The sequence below is a fragment of the Triturus cristatus genome, chromosome 8 (genome assembly GCF_964204655.1).
Source record: "Triturus cristatus chromosome 8, aTriCri1.1, whole genome shotgun sequence".
In the NCBI taxonomy this organism is placed as follows: domain Eukaryota; kingdom Metazoa; phylum Chordata; class Amphibia; order Caudata; family Salamandridae; genus Triturus; species Triturus cristatus.
Window position 1 is genome coordinate 1,632,819,522 of NC_140591.1, and position 20,348 is coordinate 1,632,839,869.

The 20,348-nt window shown below is 49.1% G+C and overlaps 1 protein-coding gene across 1 annotated transcript in view; it reads left to right on the plus strand.

Moving 5' to 3' along the window:
- LOC146808461 (transient receptor potential cation channel subfamily M member 2-like) overlaps positions 1–20,348 on the plus strand; it is a 3,976,112-nt gene that overhangs the window by 3,662,003 nt on the left and 293,761 nt on the right. The window lies entirely within an intron of this gene.

Here is a 20,348-nt window from a genome sequence, read left to right on the forward strand (position 1 = left end):
ATATTGCTTCGGAATTCAGGAAGTGAGGAGGAGGCTCTTATGTGTAGTGGCAGGTTGTTCCACATTTTAGGAGCTATGTAGGAGAAGCCTCGATGGCCACATCTGGTTTTCTGAATACATACAATGTGTGCAAGTAGGAGTCTGGACGAACTGAGGTGTCTGGACGGTTTGTGAATGCAGATGCAATTGTTGAGGTATGCTGGGCCAGTGCTGTGTAGTGCCTTGAAAGTGTGGGTGAGAAGTGTGAACTGTGCCTTTTGCTTATGGGGAGCCAGTGAATCTCCTTCAGGTGTGGTGTGATGTGAGTGCAGCACGGGAGGTTAAGAGTGATTCTGGCTATCAAGTTCTGAAGGGTCTGCAGCCTTCTTCTGAGTGCTTTTTTGATTCCGGCATATAGGTGGTTGCTGTAGTCCAGTTTGCTTGTGATGACAGGTGTGCATAACTGGGTTTTGGTTGCTCATTGGAAGCCATTTGAAAATCTTCTTCAGTATCTTCAGGTTATGTTCCGGTTCCTGTCGTCAGGGTAGCGCACTCAGAGCAGAAGCGAGGAAGCAAGGAGCGAGAAAATGCCGAGATGCCGAAAAAAGAACACCGAGTACCCGGCACAGCTCCTCTCTCTCAGCCCCACCGCCCGGCCTTTACCCGACAGCAATCAGGGCTTATCGGGGCACTGGCCCCATAATCATCGATACGGCAGGGGGCAGCGTTTGGATTTGCATCCAGCCGCGGACTGTTATCGATACGGCCGCGGGCTGCGGTCAGCAGCGAGAGACTGCCAAGCATACGGGAAGAGTTTGTCACTGTTTTTTCAATAAGTCTTTGGCTCTCTTGGCGGCATGAGTGAGCAGTGCGCAGTGTGGCAGTTGCACATTCATTTTTCTGTTTTCTTTTTGCTCTCCTTGCGACGGCTGCACCTGTCGAACTGCCAGATCAATGGATCACTGTGAGAAGTTGGCCTGATATATGCTGTCCACTAGTTATAGTGGGCACCTTGTATCAGTCCAAACAACCTCTTATGGTGATAGGTTAAAGACAACCTTTATTGAAAGCTATCCTAGTGGTAGCTATGGAGAGCAGCCTTCAGGCTAAGTCTTGAAGGAATGTAAAGCAGCTTGTTTTACCAGTCTATAATTTCTTGAATGACCAAATGAAAGACAACCACACCAGGTATATATTTAAAATATATGTATTTAAGATAAAACACACCCCTCTAGTCTCTTTATGAGGCTAAAGTTCGAAGTACTTAAGTTACAAGTCAGTATTCAACAGTAAAAGCACAAATACACTTTGGGCCCTAGGGGAGTACCAAACCATATACCAATAAAGTGGCATAAGAACCACAACTGAGCTAGACACAAGGCCTAGAGCCTGTAGAAGTGCTTGGACCACAAGGAACCACCCTAGGTAGTGACACAGGGGACCCACGGGAGACACGTGCAGTGTGAGAACATGGCCACGAATCGCCGTTTACTTCAAGCAAACCCTTTTGGACTTAGAGGTGTCTAGGGCCAACACCCACGGGAGCACCGGAGTACTCGAGTTACCTCACCCATGGAAGCCGGGTGCATAGGTGTCAAATCGTGTCGGGTCGCGGTGTCGTTTTCAATGGAAGCAGGCAAAGAAATGCTGCTGCCATGAACAGAAGTGTCCAAAGAGATCCAAGCCTGGATCGAAGATGGTAGGAACCTGAAAGCAGAGGCGACAGAGTCTGTGTCACTTGCCAGTGACCAGGGGCACGATAGTCCAATGCCCACAAATGTCGGGTGCTTCAGGTGAGTTGACAGGTGTCTTGACTCTTCAGCCACGAGGTCCAGGAGGCGTCGACGACAACCAGGAGCTGGATTTAAGCTGTCCCGCAAAGTCTGTCGAGTGCTGCGGTGTCGGCGACCGGATTGGACCCAACAAGCCTTGGCAACGGCAAGTCACTTGGAAACAGAGAAAGGACTTCAGTGCAGACCAGCAAGGTCTGGGGGACTCACCCAGCAAGGGTAAGTCGGGGCACGTCTGAAGCAACCAGGAAATCCCAATCAGAAGAGAAGTTGCCTTCGTGGGGACCCACTAGCCAACGGGCTAGCGATCGCGAAGGAGCCTCGAGCAGTCGCACTGGAAACTGGCCCACAGGTCACTCGTGGAGTGGAGGCCAGAGATCTTCAGTGCTGTAGATGCCCAAGACTGGAGCTACTCAGAGCCCAAAGCACAACTTAGAGGGAGACCAGGAAGATGATGGATCGGCAAAAGATCACGGTGTCCAGGGGACACGGTTCCACGTCACCCACGATAGCCATGGGCCTCAGCTTTGCTGTGGACTCAGGGTAGCCTCAGGGAAGTCTGGAAATCCACCTCTGGTAATGCAAAAACTTCGGCGTCCAGCGGGAGCTTCAGCGATGCAGACCGGACAGTTTCTTCTTTGGTGCCTGCCAAGCGGGGGAGTCACTCCTTGACCCCGAAGAAGATTTCTTCAGTCTTCTAGTCGAAATAGAACGTCGAAGGTCCAGGATATATGTTGCAGAGTTTCGTTCAGGGTAATCTAAAGTCGCAAGGACTGGGTTCCCATACATATACTAAGTTTGGGGGTTGGACATAATCTTGGGACCCACCTATGGGAGGGTTTGGAAAGAGGGGTGGTTACACCCATTTCCTTTGTCCAGTTTCGCGCCAGAGCCGGGGCAGGTAGCCCCTGCAACCGGTTTGAACTGAACTATGCACAGGGACACCAAGTGTGCCCCCAGTGCAGGACTTCAACGCACCAGAGAGTGCTCCCGCCCTGCCCCAATACACATCTGCCTGTCTGGGGAGGTGGTTACACCTCCCTGGGACAGGAAACCTATTGTCCAGGCCTCCCCTGCCGGAGTTTCGGTCAGCAGCAGGAGGCCAGACCCGTGTCTGTGGCAGAGGCATCCATTTTGTGATGCCAGGGCTGTAGAAAGTCCTACCGGGTTAGACCAGTGTGAACATGTCTCTCCCTCTAGAAGGGTGGAATGCTAACTCCGCCGCCAGAACTGGTGGGGAGGGGGGGGGGTAGTATTCCAAAGCGTTTGACACCAAACACGACATGTTTCCGTGCAGCCATCCCAAAGTTAGCATTTACCGCGAGAATATAATGCACTTAAGAGTATATGGTCAGGCTGCACCACGAAAAGCAGCGTTAGAGGAGGTACTCCGAATGCTGCAGAGGGGCTCTGATCATGCAGGGGCACCCTCTCACATAAAAACCAAGCACTCTGCCTTCAGGACTGTTAAGGCCTGCCATAGGAGTGACTTATAGGTTTTATATGTGTGTGCAATGGTAGTGATATAGGTAGCCTATACCACTGTAAGGAGTGCAAGCACACCCTTACCCTAATTGCAGTAGTAGACCTGTGGTGCGATTTTGGAGTGCTTCCCAGGGGTGGCATAATACATGCTTCAGCCCCTGGTAGGCCTCTGAGGTACCTATGCCCTAGGTACATAGTATACCATATACTAGGGGCTTATATGGCACTCCAGAATCCAATTAGTTATGTACCTAATGTACATGGAAACCATTTTAGAGAGGAAGCAGCTAGGCTGGGGTCCTGATTAGCAGGGCCACAGCCAGACTAAGGTCGAAAAAAAGTGAAACATCAGCAAAAAGTGGGGGTACCCATGTGAATCAGATCCTACTTTCCTACAGCCCACTTGAACCGCAAGTAACACCTGTAGGCAGGCAGGGATAGGTATGTGCAAATAGACATACTACAAGTACAATGCTACTATCCAGTTTCCAAGGTCCAGGACAGACATGGCCTACGCTAACTTGAGCATCCTGAATTTTTCCTTCTTCAGAAAAAAGTTGAGAGGGTGCAGGTCTAGGATAGAACATAGTCCTCTGTCCTTATTGGGCACAAGAAAGTAGCGACTATAACAACTGCGACCTACTTATGATGTAGGCACTCTCTCCATGGTTCCTTTGGCTAAAAGAGCCTGCACTTCCTGATGGAGAGGGGATACATGTTCCTCTGTCAGCCGGTCTGAGGATGGTGGCTTGGAACACCCATTTGTCTGATGGTATTGACTGCCAGCGGGGCAGGTGGTTTTTGATCCTTCCACCAACCAATTGCCTGTGATAATGACATGGCAAACCAAAGGAGTTGGGAGGCTGTAACTTCCAGGGTGGGGCATACTGGGAGAACCTCTGGCCTTGGGCCCCATGGGGTTTGTGGGAGCCTCATCCACGGCCACAAATGCACTGGGAAGTCTTTTGGCCTGGGTGACTGGGCGGGAATGGACATTGTTGGTAGCCCTTCCTGCAGTTAAGATAGGGGCAAAAGGCAGAATGTGGCTGACATCTTTGGGTTCTTCCATGGGGTCGGGGTATTCTTGAATCTCCTCCAATTGTACTCCCCATAGGGCCCACTGAAAAAATTAGGCCTGGCTAATGTGCTCCAGAGGCATCAGCACACCCAAATATAAGGTGAATGGTGTCATAAACGTTTAATTGCATCGGGGTCACTCCAGCTCCAGAAGACTCTGGGAGGTGTGAAGCGGACCCAGACTCAGCCTTCTTGGTTGACATGTGGGAGCAGGGCCTAGATCAGTGGCGTCTCTTCCACGCCTCATCCTAAGACTTGGACCAGAATGTGAAGTCGAAGAGTGCTTCAACTCCCTAGACTTCTAGAACTTCTTATGTGACGTGCCCAACAAAAACTTCAAGCACAATCATGAGTGCTGGGACTGGCTCTGTGAAGAGGCCTAGGACCTTCCACGCAACCATGACCTAGATCGGTATAGAGTCGATTGGCATCAGGTGACCAGAAACTCCAATGAATGCTCTCAAACTGCCTTTGGATTTATGGCATGGCAGTCGGGACAGGCTTTGGAGTCATGGCCTGGCTCCAGGCATCAGAGGCAAACCAGGTACGGGTCTGTCAAATACATTTGTCTGTGACAGGAACCAGAGGGTTTAGACCCCACCGTTTTTTTAGGGGACATCCTTAGCACATTGGGAGCAAAAAGCTCTAAAAGAGTAACCAAAATGTAAAAAATATAGACCAAAAAAAGTACTGAGGTAGCGCTCCCTGGATCTGCGCTGATGGCATGGAAAGAAAAGAACCAATGTCAGCACCCTGGGGTGGCACCTGTATAAGTGCCACGCTCATCACATCCAGCACAGAGCCAATCATCGACACCTACCGGCGTGCAGAGGTACTGCTCAAGGCTTTCCAGATCCAGTCTGATGCCTGGAAGTATTCTAAGATGAGGAATTTGCGGCTAGAAGTCTGTATCGGATACATCTCTTACATTTATTTGGCATGCCTGGGGTCTTGCATCGAGAACAGCTTGCTCATTTGCCACCTCTGGGCTTCAGCTCCGACAGCCAGATTGAAGGTATATCCTCATACGGGTCATGAAATTATCAGTCCTCTACTGCTGAATAATTTTCTGATCTGGTATTAGCATGAACTACTTAGTGGATAACAGCAATGATCATTGGGGAGCATCTGGTAACAAAGTTCCAAGAGCTCTGCCGAATCTAGAACAGCATCACTGACAAGGGACTGGAACATCACTCTCAACACCCACTGACCTGAACACAACAGACTCTCCAAGACATCAAGAATTTCAACTTTTGGATCACCTCCTGTTGCACACTCTCTGCCTCCCTCAAACACAACAATACAACAAGGTCTAGACCCTAGGCCATTTGGCACACACAGGAACTCAGACTGATGGAACACGACTGTAAACAATTGGAGAGCAAATGGAGAATGAGCCAGGACAATGCAGACAGGAGCACATTAAAATGTTTCCTGAGATACTACCAAATGATCTGGACCATCAAATGCACTGCTACAGCAGCCAGCATAGATGCCAGCACAGACGGAAGAAATTAATTATTCGCCATTGTGAAGGATTTTACCTCACCAGCAGCGGCCTTCAACTTGATAACCCTCTCTCTGGACCTGGCAACAATCTCTCTTAATTCTTCAGCTACATAATCACTGCCATTTACATCAACATCAAGCCACAACCATACCTGACAGATCTTAATAAAATATTTCCCAATCTTATTTAAAAAAACAATGCTATCCAGTTGAAAGTACTAAGTCCATCCACTCAGGGGCTCATCAAACCCCTACCCCCACCACACCTACTCCAGAGTACTGCTACCTATCAGTTCCATGCTCACACCCACTCTGAATGCCTCCACCTCTTCTGCGACCTTCCCAGATGCTTGGAAACACGCAACTGTCCTTTGTGAACCATTCAATGCTCACCAACTATAGTCCATCTCCCTGCTACTACTACCGGCCTAGGTTTTAGAGAAAAGTGTCAACAAACATCTCACCAAATACCTCAAAGACCACTAAAACCTCAACACCACTCAGTATGGTTTCAGACCCAACAACAGCATGGAAACTGCCCTATTTGCTGGCCATGGAAGACATCCGCATGACTCTGAAAGGAAAGAGGCACAGCAGCCCTGACTCTCCTGAACAGCTTTTGACAAAGTCTCCCATATCATACTCATCCAATGCCTACACGGCATGCACTTCAATGGGTCTGCAGCTTCCTGACCTCACCTGGTGAGTTCTCCAAAAATCTTCCCATAGCCTGACTCTCTTCAATACATACATGATCCCTCTAGCTAGATTCATCTGCTCTCACATCAACGTCCTCTTCCACGCCAATGGCATGCAACTTATCCTCTTCATCACTGACAAGATGCTCAGTACTCGGATCAAGTTTGATGCCTGAATGACTGAAATCACCCACTGAAGGTAAACTAACTGTCTGAAGCTGAACACCAACAAGACCGAAATCATGATCTATGGGAAGAGAACTTACCCAAGGGGCTATACCAGGTGACCAAAAGAGCCAGACACCCTCCCCCATCACCCATGCCAAGAACCTTGCGTTTGTCATCAACAGCAAACTCAACATGACCGCCCAAATCAACACCTCATGCTTCCATAACCTGAAGAGATAGATAGATAGATAGACAGATAGACAGATAGACAGATAGATAGATAGATAGATAGATAGATAGATAGATAGATAGATAGATAGATAGATAGATAGATAGATAGATAGATAGATAGATAGATAGATAGATAGATAGATAGATAGATAGATAGATAGATAGATAGATAGATAGATAGATAGATAGATAGATAATTTTATTGCATAATTTATTAAAACCCTTGCAATGAGACCACATATAAATATACAATATAAAATGTTGTTCCCTTATTGTACAAGAGAAAGAGACAGGTTGTTTCAATCAATTATGCAAAAGTTAAGAAAATTGAAACCCCGTTTTGGTTACTATAAACATAAAAACCTTAAAGGAGTGCATAACATGTTCCAGCTTTACAAGTTGAAGTTCTATATGATGGGGGAGTCCAGAGAAGCCCTTATCGCCATCAAATATTTCAAGAACCGGGCCGCCAGCTGCGCTGATTCACCTTTCATGCACTCAACTAAAGCGGCGTGACATGTTCGTATATTTAAAATACGCCAAATTGGACGGAGCCAGTATATTCTCTGTGGACGCAGTTTCTCGCAAATGCACATAATGTGAATTAGTGATTCCTCTGCTGCTCCGCAAGCTCGGCACTTGGTAACTACAGACTCTTTATACCCATGTCCGTATTTGTATGCCAACAGTGGGATCAGACCGAACCGAAACCTCATTTGTCGCTTTAGCATTGGTTTTAAAGGAGAGGATAGGTAATATGGCAAGGACACATTGGCATAGAGGGTCGAGTCCCAGCTTCCATGCTTTACCTTTTTTAGTGTTTGCATATCACAGTCGGCAGACAGTAACTTCGCCTGTTTTGTTAAAAGTCTTGAGGATGCTGGTGTGGATATTGAGGCCGACCATATTTGCTTTGCATCCAATACCTCAACACAGAAATAGATATTCATCCCATGTGGACCCTTGGGTGTTCAAAATTGTCCAGATATGTCGTTTCAAGGTGTTTTCCAGAGCTTGTTTAGCCTTTAGACATTATGCAATAAATCGCGCCTTCAGTATACGTTTTTGGGAAGAAAGATTGCATTCTCTCTGAATCTGAGCATGAGCAGTGGGAGTCGGCAAGAAAAAACTTTACTAAAACTGTCCGGCTGTGCTCTATCCAGCCATGTAGTCATCTTATCTTGGAAGGCTATTGCTCTATGGGCTACTGATGGTAGAAATGTTTCCCCCAATAATCGAATTAGGGGCGTAAGGTCAGGGGAGCTCATGGATTTCCTTGCTCTACAAAAAATGCCTTCCAAAGCTTGAGCTGTACCTTGCATTGCAGTAATGTGAGCAGCGGTCCATCCTTTGTGATCGATCCACACACCTAGATACTTATAGGTCGTCACAATCTCAATGGGTTTACCTTCGATGTTCCATGCACCCTTCCTTTTTAATTGTCATGAAATTATCATTGCCTTTGTTTTTGCTGTATTCAGTTTTAGATTGTTCTTTCTACAATATATAGATAATACCGTTACCAGCCGCTGCAGACCAATCTGGGTTTGATCGAGCAATATCGTATAGTCCGCATATTGGAGTGATTAGATTTTGGTTTCGGCTATTTTGGGGGGAAATGCCCGTGCTACAGCCAACCGTTCTGGCGAATCAGCCAGATATAGATTGAAAAGCATTGGGGCCAACAGACAACCTTGCTTTAAGCCCTTATTAGTATGAATTTTTGGGGTGGTAGAACAAGTGGTTGTAACTCTGATCTTAACCCAGGTGTCTGAATATAGGGCAATCAGTGCTGTTAGTAGTGTGTTATTAAGGCCCCAATTTTTTTGTTTCATCCATAATCGCAGATGGGAAACACTGTCAAAGGCAGTTTGAAAGTCAATGTAAGCAAGGTACAGGGCCCTGCCTTTTCTTGCCAGTGTTGTTTCAATCAGGTTGGAAATGCAAATAAAGTTGTCTTCAATGTGTGATCCCTTTTGGAACCCTCTTTGCGTGTAAGGGATCAGTTTGCACTTTTCAACCCAAGCTGCTAGCTCTTGCAGCAGAATGCTAGCATAGCACTTCCCGTCCGCATCTAGGAGCGCAATCATTCTATGTTTTCCGGGGTGGACCTTGAGCCTTTTTTATGTATCGGAACAAGCAGGATCCCCTCCACAACTCCGGGATACTTCTTCCCAACCTAAACTCCTGGAATAGAGGCACCATTATTTTTGCCCACTTATCCGCCATCCCTTTGAAAACAATGGGGGCGATTCCATTGGGGCCTGGAGCCCCTCCAGAGTGCATTTTTTTAATAAGATGCAGGACTTCACCTGATGTAATTTCCTTTGGGCCGCCAGATTGAGCCTGCGACTCGGAACTCAAATACTTGTTGCTAATATACCTCATGGGGGGAGTTTTACCATTATGACTGGATGTCTCCACATAGAGCTTTTCAATATAGTTTTCCCAAATTGTAGGTGAAATATTTGTAGTTATAGGGCAGCAGGTGGGCCTACAGCACTTATTCATCCAGTTCCAGAAGCTTCTGGTCGCGTGATTTTATGATCTCATGAGCTTTACTCCAGTGGTTTTCTTCCATTATTCTGGTGTAAAAAAATCTTGCTTTTCTATATTTACGGCGGATGTCTTTACACTTGGCTTTAAGGGATGTTTGTCCCGACACCTCCTTTGTAGTTTTACGTAGAAGAATTTTTAATTTATTCTGGGGGGTTGAGTGGACCTTGAATTTGACAGTGTTGTTAATTTATCCCTTGTGTCTTCCAAAAGGAGTTCCCATGAATTACTTGAGAATGATTTGCTGTTATCCTGGGTTGCTTTATTCAACAAAGATTCCACTTCTAGGTAGATTTTTTCTTGGTGCTCTGTTATCCACCTAATTTTATTTATCAGTTTACACTTTTCCTCCTGGCCGATGAGTTTAATTCTAGGTCGGCGACATTGCGGGGCTATAATGCCACAGGAAAGTATTGCGTGGTCACTTGCCACAGTAGGTGTTACCAAGAAATCCTGAATTACATGGAAGTGGGCGATTGAAATCCAGATATAGTCTAATGTAGCCAATCTATAGTTTGAAAGATGGGTTAAGCTGCAGGGGAGTCAGCGGCAGCTCTGCCATTTAAGATCCGGAGACCCAAATGATTAAGGAAGGCTGAGGGCCCGATTCACAGAATTAACTTAAGACAAAATCCTAAACTTACTACTTTTGGTATTCACAGAATGCACTTACTACTTTTGGTATTCACAGAATACACTTACTACTTTTGGTATTCACAGAATGGATTTACGACTACTAACTTTACGTCCGCACTCGGGCCGGAAATTCCGGCCCGGAGGCGGAGCTTCCGGCCCAGTGGTGGGGATACCGGCCAGTGGCAGACATTTAGCCATGGCCAAAATCTCCACCTCCGGGCCGCTTGGACCCTAAGAGGGCGGTGAGCTTTTACCTGGACAGAACAAAAGACTACAGGATTGATGACCAGCTCTTTGTGGGCTTTGCTGGCTGCAGGAAGGGTCGTGCGGTGCACAAGCGCACCCTTTCCAGATGGATTGTACTATGCATCAAGATATGCTACGCCCTAGCTGGTAAGGAGCCTCCGGAGGGTTTGAGGGCTCATTCTACCAGAGCAAAGTCTTCTACATCTGCCTTATCTAGGGGTGTTCCTGTGGAGGACATTTGTAGGGCGGCAACTTGGGCCTCCCTCCACACCTTCGCAAAACATTATTGCTTAGACACCGAGGTGAGGAGGGACGGACATTTTGCGCGATCCGTCCTTCAGGACTTTCTGGTATAGAAGGGTGGACACCCTCCTCCGGGAGTGGGGACTGCTGTGGAATCTATTCACAAGGTGAGGAATCCACTGGCAGATGTATCCATCAGAAGAACAAGTTACTTACCTTCGGTAACGCTTTTTCTGGTGGATACAGTATCTGCCTGTGGATTCCTCACTGACCCACCCGCCTCCCCGTTGTCCATCCTTCTATACCTGCAATTCTGTTGATGGTATTTCAAAATGTGTTTGGTTACTGTCAAGGGCATTATGTTTTTCTTGTGCCTTGTTATTTATTTTCCACACTGTGTGTGTTGATTTGCATATCATGTACTGTGTATACTGTATATATATATATTGCTGTCAGTCCGTCTGTAGGAGAGTAGGGTCTGCTATCCTATGGTCACCCCAAATTTTTGCTTTTTGCTTCACTGGTTTTTGACATATTGAGGCTGTGGGCCTGCCAATAAGACCCCCAGCCTGCTGTTCTCTCTACTAAATTTACACTATGCACCCTAGGTGCATAACCAATTGGAAGTGGATCACCCTGTGAGCCCCTGTACCAGTGTACACTAGGTACCCAGGGCATTGGTGTATCTAAGGCCTGCCAGGGGCTGAAGCATGTATTATGCCACCCCAGGCTTGGCCTAACAAATTTGACACAACTGGCTGATCACTCAGCTGGGGTAAGCTGGTGTAACCACCTCTTACTTAGGTGTAGTATACCTATACCTAACCTTAAATGGGACACATGTTAACCTATAAGTCACTCCTATGGCAGGCCTTAACAATCCTGAAGGCAGAGTGCTTGGTTCCATGTGAGATGGTGCTCTGGCATGAGCTGAGCCTGTCTGCAGTGGTCGGAACAACTTCCTTCTACTGTTTCCAGATATCGTCATACCATATACTCTTAAGTGCATTATGAACCTCGCGGTTAAATGCTAACTTTGGTTTGGCTTTATCAAAACATGTCGAGTAAGGTGTCATACGAATTGGAATACTAACCCCTCGTCAATTCTGGTGACGGGGTTAGCATTCCACCCTTCTAGAGGGACACGACATGTACAGTACCTGAAACCCGGGTAAAATCAGACATAGCCTCAGCTCCACAAAATGGATGCTGCCACCACAGACACAAGTCTGCCCTCCTGCTGCTGGGAGTCCTTCCAGCTTGGGAGGTGTGGACAAAGGGTTTCCTGCCCGGGGAGGTGCGTGCACCACCCCAGACAGGATTTTGTGTATTGGTCAGGTAGGGCTTGAAAGAAACCAGACATGCCTGAGGCTCACAAGGAGCCTCGGTGCTTATGGACTGGGTGGACGAAAATGATTCTCTTTCCCCTTTTCAGGCAGGCTTTCGAAGGGCTACCAGTACCATCGACCAGGTGTTTCGCTTCACTATGCTACGGTGGGGGACGGTTCTTCTTGGTGGGGGCAGCCTGTATGTCGCTTTTGTCGACCTGCGGGCTGCCTTCGACCTAGTCCCAAGGGGTAAGCTCTGGGCAGTGTTAAGTAAGATAGGCATTCCCGCAGAATTGCTTACTTTGGTTATGAGGTTGCACGAATGCAATTTTGCCAAAGTACAGTGGGGGTCAAATGGCCAATCCTCTACTGACTTCCCTGTGGAGCGTGGGGTGCGCCAAGGTTGTGCAATGGCGCCCTTGCTCTTCACATTATATATCAATGGGATAGTCAGCAGGATGCAGGACGCTAGTGTGGATGCGCCTTCGTTGGCGGGCATCAGGGTTCCGATCCTGATGTTCGCTGACGACACTTTGATAATATCCAAAACCCCAGCTGGATTGCAACGGGCCCTGAATGTTTTTGATGACTTTTGCCAGGAGCATGGCCTGGAAGTAAACATAGGCAAGACCAAGCTGATGGCTTTCTCCCAAGGACAGAAGCCTCGCCCTAGGATACACTTGAATAATATCGGGCTTGAGGTCGTAAGGGAGTTCACCTACTTAGGGGTACAAATCGCAAGTAATTATGGTTGGTCCCACCACATAGAAAAGGCGGTCCTGAAACATCAGCAAATATCGGGGGCCTTACGGGTGGAGCACAATAGATCCAAAACAAAACCCATAAAACCTGTCCTCGCTGTATACGATGCTAAGGCAATAGGATCGGCCTTATATGGGGCGGAGCTGTTTGGCTTTGACAACTTAACCTCATTACAGATAGCTGAGAACTGGTTTCTTAGGGGCATTACGGGATTGCCCCAGAGTACACCATTAATCCCCCTTAGTCTTGACCTGGGAAGAAGATCGGTAACCGACCGAGCCAGACTGCGTCCCATCTTATACTGGAGGCGACTTTGGTCCACCCCTGAAATTAGGCATTATGGGGAAGGCTTCCTGGCAATAATCAAGAGTGATACATTCCATAAAATATCATGGCTAAAAAACCTAAGGGTATTGCTAGGCGAACTAGGTCTTTCCAACCTTTGGGACAATCCGTCGGGGGAAGTGTTCCCAAGCAAAAATATACTTAAAGCACTATATTGGGAATGGATAGATGAGAGGCTTTGGAGAAGGGTTAAATCTGACTCAATGGAAGGTCGCTTTTTGGAAAGTAAAATGTGTCCTGCTTTAGAAAATTACTGGGACAGTATAACTGTTCCTATGGACAGAAAGTTGTTTTTCCAATTAAGATCTGGTTCCCTCCCGTTGAGAGATCTAACAGGCAGGTGGAAGAGTTTGAACACCCAGTGCTGCCCAGCATGCGGCGCAACTAAGGAAAGTGTGGGACACTTCCTATTTGCTTGTAAGGCTTATGCCTCCCCAAGAAGGGTCTGGTTAACCCCTATCTGCAAGAACCTTGGGACATCCAGTGCGGCTGAGGCACAGAGAATTATTTGCACTACTTCTGAGGAGCCTATTGTTATGGGAATAGCAAAGTACCTGGGGTGGGCTTGGTCCATTAGACGGAGAGCCCTTTCTGTTTCTCCTAATGTTTCTTGATTATGTTTTATTTGTATAATGTTTTGTTTTACAATGATTAAGCTTGCGCAACTGTTTTAATGTATTGAATGAAATGCCCTGATTAAGTGTGATGTTTTTATAATATGCATGTTGTGCTTTTATGAGTTTATAACTCGAATAAAGCCTTTTACTACTGCATATGCCAGTTCAATCCGTTCCTGGGGCACACCAGTCCCGGGCCTGGGGCGAGCTGGACAAAGGATTGGGGGTGTAACCACCCCCTTTCCTGGTCCCACCCTTAGGGAGGGACCTAGCAGGTAGTCCGGCCCCTAGAATCCGAATAAAGGTAGGAGCTGTGTCCTAAGACTTCAGACATCCCGGAATCAACTTAACTACAAGAAGAAGACGGGAACTTCGACGCTCTGCCGCACAGAGGACTAAAGCCAATCTCCCCTGTGGTCAGGGAGTGACCACCTTGCTAACGCAAGCACCATCCAGCGAATCAACGTCTGCTTTGCCGCCGCCTCCCGCCGGAGCCCGAGCCCAGAGACTGACAAGACCTGGACCTCCAGACCTCTCACCGCCCGATCCACAGTCCCTGAAAAGAGGAGACCCGTGGAGGCACCGAGACACGTGGAGCCAGCCATCTTGAAAAGACCACGACAAGCTGCAAGCGCAACAACCGAGGCTCCCTACAAGTTTTGCTTTGGGATCTGAGAAGACCAACACCCGAGCAGCATCTGCACCAAAGGTGAGCCCTCCAGCATCTCCACAATCTGCGTGGGGCCCTTCTGCATTTTGCCACTCGACGCGCCTAACCGGTTGCTGGCCCGCTGGCTAGTGGCCATCTTGGCGACGAACTTCAAGAACTATACCGCTGGTCTGGTTGCTCCAGATTGGCCCTTGCTCCCCTCCAAAGGAGCAGTCCCTCTGACCTTGCTGGTCAGAACCATCAGCTTATTTCGTTTCCCACAACAATTGCTGTTGCCAAGGCTTGTTTGCTTCGATCAAGTCGTCGACACCGCCGACAGCGAGAGCCTGCGTGGGACAGCTCGTGAACCAACTCCTGGACGTCGTCGACCTTCAGGGACCACGTAGCTGCAGAGACAAGCTACACCTTCCTTCCTGTTTGCACCCGACATCGCCTGGTACCCACCTGGTGCCACGCTGGTCACTGGCTAGTGACTGTGAACACTGTCCCCTCTGCTTACAGGTCTTCTACAACTCCGATCCACCCTTGGATCCACCGCATCCCTTCCGGACCGATCCCCTGCAGCATCTTTGTCCACAGGCTCCCTTGAACAGATAGAAGAAACCCGACACACTTCGAGACCTATGCACCCGCTTCCTGTGGGTGAGGTAAAGCTGGCACTCCGGTGCCCAAGTGTAGAGTATCATCTCTAGTGTCTGTGTTTCCAATCTTGAGTTCATAGTCCATCCGGAAGATCCTTTTTGCAGTAACTTTGTAACCTTTAACTTTGTAACCTTTACGCACCCATTGAAAACCTATGGGAGCTCGCGTGTGACTATTTGCTCTGCACACGCAACCCGTGGACCTCCTGGTCACTAACTAAAGTTAGCTCCTTGTAGGCCCAGCGATTCTAGAGGCCCTAGGCCTTTTCCCTTTTCTGTTCGTGGTACTTATACCACTATTTTAGTATATGGTTTGAGCGGCCACCAGGGCCTATCCATATAAAGTGCAACTTCTGTGTATTCTAACGTATTCTTGTTTAACGATTTGTGCTCCTGTGCTCATAAAGAGTCTAGGGGTTACTTTGAGAAATAAATACATATATATTTTCAATATATATCTGTGTGGTGTCCTTTCATTGGTATAAAAGGGGGTTACATTTGGTAAAACAGCTGGCTTAACACGCTTCACGAGTTTAGCCTCAAAGACTGCTTAGCCTACGCTACCACTAGGGCAGCTAGTCCGAAAAGGTTGACTTACAACCACACCATAAGGGTTGCTTGGCATGGTACAAGGGGGTCACTTTAACTAGTGAACATCATATACCAGGCCAACTTCTCACACCGTCCGTGTGCCTCGAAGGCACGGAAAAAAGGGGCGGAACTGGCGTCATCACGCCGACGAGGTCTTCTTATGGAGCCGGTGACGTCAGCGGAGTCGCGAGCGGAGCCGTGTCTCTGTGACGTCGTCTTCGACCTCATCGGCGTGGACTGCTACAAAAGTTTCCGAATGTTTCTGGCGCAAGGGATATTCACAAGGTGAGGAATCCACAGGCAGATACTGTATCCACCAGAAAAAGCGTTACCGAAGGTAAGTAACTTGTTCATCTGAAAGAAACACGTTAGTTAGATTCCTCACCTTAGAATATCCCCAGGCGTCAGGCTGGATCCAGAAAGTTTTTTGTAGCAATACCCCTTGCGCGTCGCTAGGCGTCGTCTGCGGCTCCGCGTCCATCGTTGGCGTTGTGTGCCGGAATGACGTCGTCGGAGTACTTAGACGCCGCCCTCGCGCGCTGACGTCAGTTCTTCTTTTTTCCGCGCCAGACAGCACCGATCCGGGAAGAGCTTACCCCTTAGTCACTTTTTGACTAAACTTTTTTGACTATTTCTGGTCTTCTGTCGACTCGACTCTGGTGCTGGTAGGATGCCTGGGTTTAAGGCCTGTGACTCCTGTCATCGACTGATGTCGGTGACGGACTACCATCGCCGGTGCGTTTACTGCCTGGGGGCCGACCACGACGCGGAGTCGTGCCTCGATTTTCTGATGGATACATCTGCCAGTGGATTCCTCACCTTGTGAATATCTCCTGCGCCAGCATTCCACGGAATTTTTCTTCCCCAGCACTCCACGTCGACGTGGGCGACGTCATAATACATCGGCTCCGCTCGCGACTCCGTATGACATCACCGGAGCCATAAGAGGCCCACGTCGGCGTGATGACGTCAGTTCCCTTTTTTCCACGCCGTCGACGCGCAGCGGTTTTTTCCAGTACTCCTGCTACTTTGTAGTGTTAAGGTGTTTCTGTAACAAAATTCGGTGATGTCTTCGACGAGGAAGTCGGGCTTTAAGCCCTGTAGGGAATGTGGCGGACATATGTCCATGACGGATCCACATGAGGACTGTTTGTGGTGTCTTTCCTCTGACCACGATGTCGAAGACTGTGAATGTTGTAGGAGGATGAATCCTAAAGCTTTAAAGGAAAGAAAGGCCAAATTGTTTATGGCGAAGATTGGTAAGGAGAAGAGAGGGAGAAAGAAAGAGAAGTCGAGGCCGGAGTCGTCGACTTCGAGGTCGTCGAAGTCAAGAAGACATCATAAGAAGAGGAAACACTCTTCACGACGCCGGTCCTCGAAGAACAGGAAGTCAAGGTCGACTTCACCTCGGCGTCATCGGAGTAAGGACATTTCACCTTCTCCTTCTCCTTCTAAGACTCCAGGAGGTTCTCTATCGCCGAAGCGGGCTCCGGCGCATTCACCGGCGCAGTCCCCGGCGCCGTCTCCGGCGTCGTCTCCGGATCGGATGCCTGTTTCGGATCAGGAATGAGAGGAAGAACCGACTCCGGTGCTGGAAGAATCTATGGCTCCGGTGGAGGATACTACGGCGCTGCAGCCAAGTACTCCGCAGAGGGATGCAGGTTCAGTGCCTTATCCTCAGTTTCCTGCTCCAGGTACTGATTCTTCTCAGTTCTTGAATGCCATATATGGTATTTTCGATAGGGCGGCCTTCCCATCCGGAGCACCAACTGGTCCCGTGGGTCCCATGGCTTATACGTTGGGGGTGCCTCAACATTATGCTCAGGCCCCCTTCATGCCCTTTCTGCCGATGGCGCCTTCGTGGCAGTTTCCGGCGCCGTCTGGGGATCCGACACGACTTCGGATGGACCATCAGACTTCAGAGCCTTCTTCGACGCCGCTGCCGACTCCATCGGCGCCGCGTCCGGCGCCGCCGACTCCATCTATGGCACCGCCAACTCCAACACCTCTGGCTCTGCTGACGCCGCGTACGACGTCGACGACGCCGGCTCCTCGGATTCGATCGAGAAGGGAGACCCTGAGAGTATTAGAAGAAGGAAGGTATAGAGCAGAGGTAGAGGAAGGTGAGGTGGACACATCATCTGATGATTTTGAGGGCATACAAGAGGCTAGTGGCCTGAACACTACCCCAGAATGGGAGCATGCATCGGCAAGATCCTCTCCGCCTCAAGAGTTGGCTCCATACCATACTGTGATCAAAAAGGCTGCAGAGCTGTTAGATTTACAGTTGCCCACGGCAGAGTATAAATCAAACTTGTTGACGGAGGTTCTGCACTCTCCTACGTCCACTTCGGAGCCTTTACTGCCCTTTAATGAGGCCATCTTGGAGCCTGTTTTGGATGTATGGTGGAAACTACTTTCTTCTCCGGCGGTTTCCAGGCAGGTGGCAAGAAGGTATAGGGTGGCGCCTGGGGATCCGGATTTTCTGTCTACACACCCGTCTCCAGAGAGCCTACTTGTGCAGGCATCCTGCTCGAAGCATGCTTCGGGTGCTTTCCCTCAGTCTCCCGCAGATAGGGAGTCTAAGAAGGTGGACCAGGCTGCTAAAAAGACCTTCTCTTCAGGGAGTATGGCATTAAAGTCATCTAATGCCACGTGCTTGCTGGGGCGTTACATACATGCATTGATGGACTCAATGAAGACTTTGGCCCCTAAGCTGCCTGAGGGCGATAAGGCGTCCTTCTTCGAGGTGGTTAGGGACACTCAGGCCGCTGCCAGACAGGTGATCCAGTCAGGATTGGATACGGCGGATTCGATGGCGAGGATTATGGGCTCCTCCATAGCTGCAAGGAGGCAGGCATGGCTCCGTTTGTCGGGATTCTCCGCGGATGTTCAAGCCACATTGGTGGATTTGCCATTTGATGGGCAAAAGTTGTTAGGTGAGAAGGCGGATTCTGCACTGCAGAGATTTAAGGACAGCAGATTAACAGCGAAGTCTCTAGGTCTGCAGGCTCCTGCAAAGGGTTCTAGTTTAGAAAATGTAGGGGCTTTGGAAGATCGTCTTTTCGCTCCTACCGACAGCCTCAACAACAGCAGCAGCAGTAGCAACAGCAGAACCCCCTCTATAAATCCTATAGAGGGAGGCAAAGGGGTCGGAGAGGTTCTGGACGCAACCCCTCTTCTTCTTCCTCCTCCTCTGCTCCCAATGAGGCATCAGGGAAGCAGCCCTAGATCCCCCATCCCGGATCCTGTAAGACCTGTGGGGGGTCGGGTGTCCTACTTTCTACGGGGTTGGAAATCTGTTACAACAGACCTTTGGGTTTTGAACCTCGTAGAGACTGGGTACGCCCTTCCCTTTCGGGAGTTTCCTCCCCCTTACCCTCCTTGCCAAGGTTACTGCTCAGAGGACCATCTGCTTCTCCTTCAGAAAGAGGTTCTAGCCTTGCTTCAAAAGGGTACAATAGAGGTGGTTCCGGAGCAGGAAAGGGGTCAGGGATGCTACTCCCGGTGTTTCCTGATTCCCAAAAAGGACGGCAGATTGCGTCCAATCCTGGACCTCAGAATCTTGAACTTTTACCTGAGACAGGAGAAATTCAAGATGCTGACCCTTGCGCAGGTTCTTCAAGCGTTGCAGCAAAGAGACTGGATGGTGTCGCTCGACTTGCAAGACGCGTACTTCCATGTCGAAATCCTGAAGTCGCACAGGAAGTATCTCCGTTTTACGGTTGGGTCGCAACATTACCAATTTGCGGTCCTCCCGTTTGGTCTTACTACCGCACCTTGAGTCTTCACAAAGGTGATGGCAGTGGTGGCTGCTCATCTCAGGAGGTCGGGGACTCCGGTTTTCCCCTACCTGGACGACTGGCTTCTGAAGGCAGAGTCCCCAGAGATGGTGCAGCATCATCTGTAGGTAACATCTCAGCTGTTATTCGACTTGGGTTTTTCGATCTATGTGCCCAAATCTCACCTGGTGCCCTCTCAACGCAACCTGTTCATAGGGGCGGTACTGGACACTACTGTGTGTCGAGCATTCCCTCCTCCTCAAAGGATTCTCGACATTCAGGAGATGGTCCCTTTATTCCAAAATGGAGCGGTTGTTCCAGTTCTGAAGGTCCTTCGCCTGCTCGGTCTGTTCGCTTCCTGCATTCTGTTGGTCAACCATGCACGCTGGCACATGAGGGCGCTCCAGTGGTGCCTCCGCAAGCAGTGGTATCAGCACAACGGGGATCTCAGGGAGTCGATCAAGATCTCCAGAGAAGCTGCAGCGGATCTGTCTTGGTGGAGCGTGGAGGGCAATCTGTCTCAAGGAAAGCCCTTCCATCTGCCTCCATCGGTGGCCACAGTAATAACGGATGCATCCACCTTGGGGTGGGGTGCTCATCTGGGGGATCTGGAGATCAAGGGTCTTTGGTCTCCAGAGGAAAGGTTGCTTCACATCAACCTTCTGGAATTGCGGGCGATTCGTTTGGCGCTCAAGGCCTTCCTCCCTTCCCTTCGCGGTCAGTCGGTTCAAGTCCTGACGGATAACACTACCGCGATGTGGTATGTCAACAAACAGGAAGGAGTGGGGTCTCTTTGTCTGTGCAGAGAGGCCCTGCGTCTGTGGTCCTGGGCTCAGGACCATCAGATTTGTCTGATGGCAAATCATCTGGCCGGTGTGTTGAACGTACGTGCGGACAGTCTCAGTCAGCAGTTCTCCGCCGACCACGAGTGGAGGCTCCATCCAGAGGTGGTTCGTCACGTCTATCGGACATGGGGGACACCTCGGGTGGA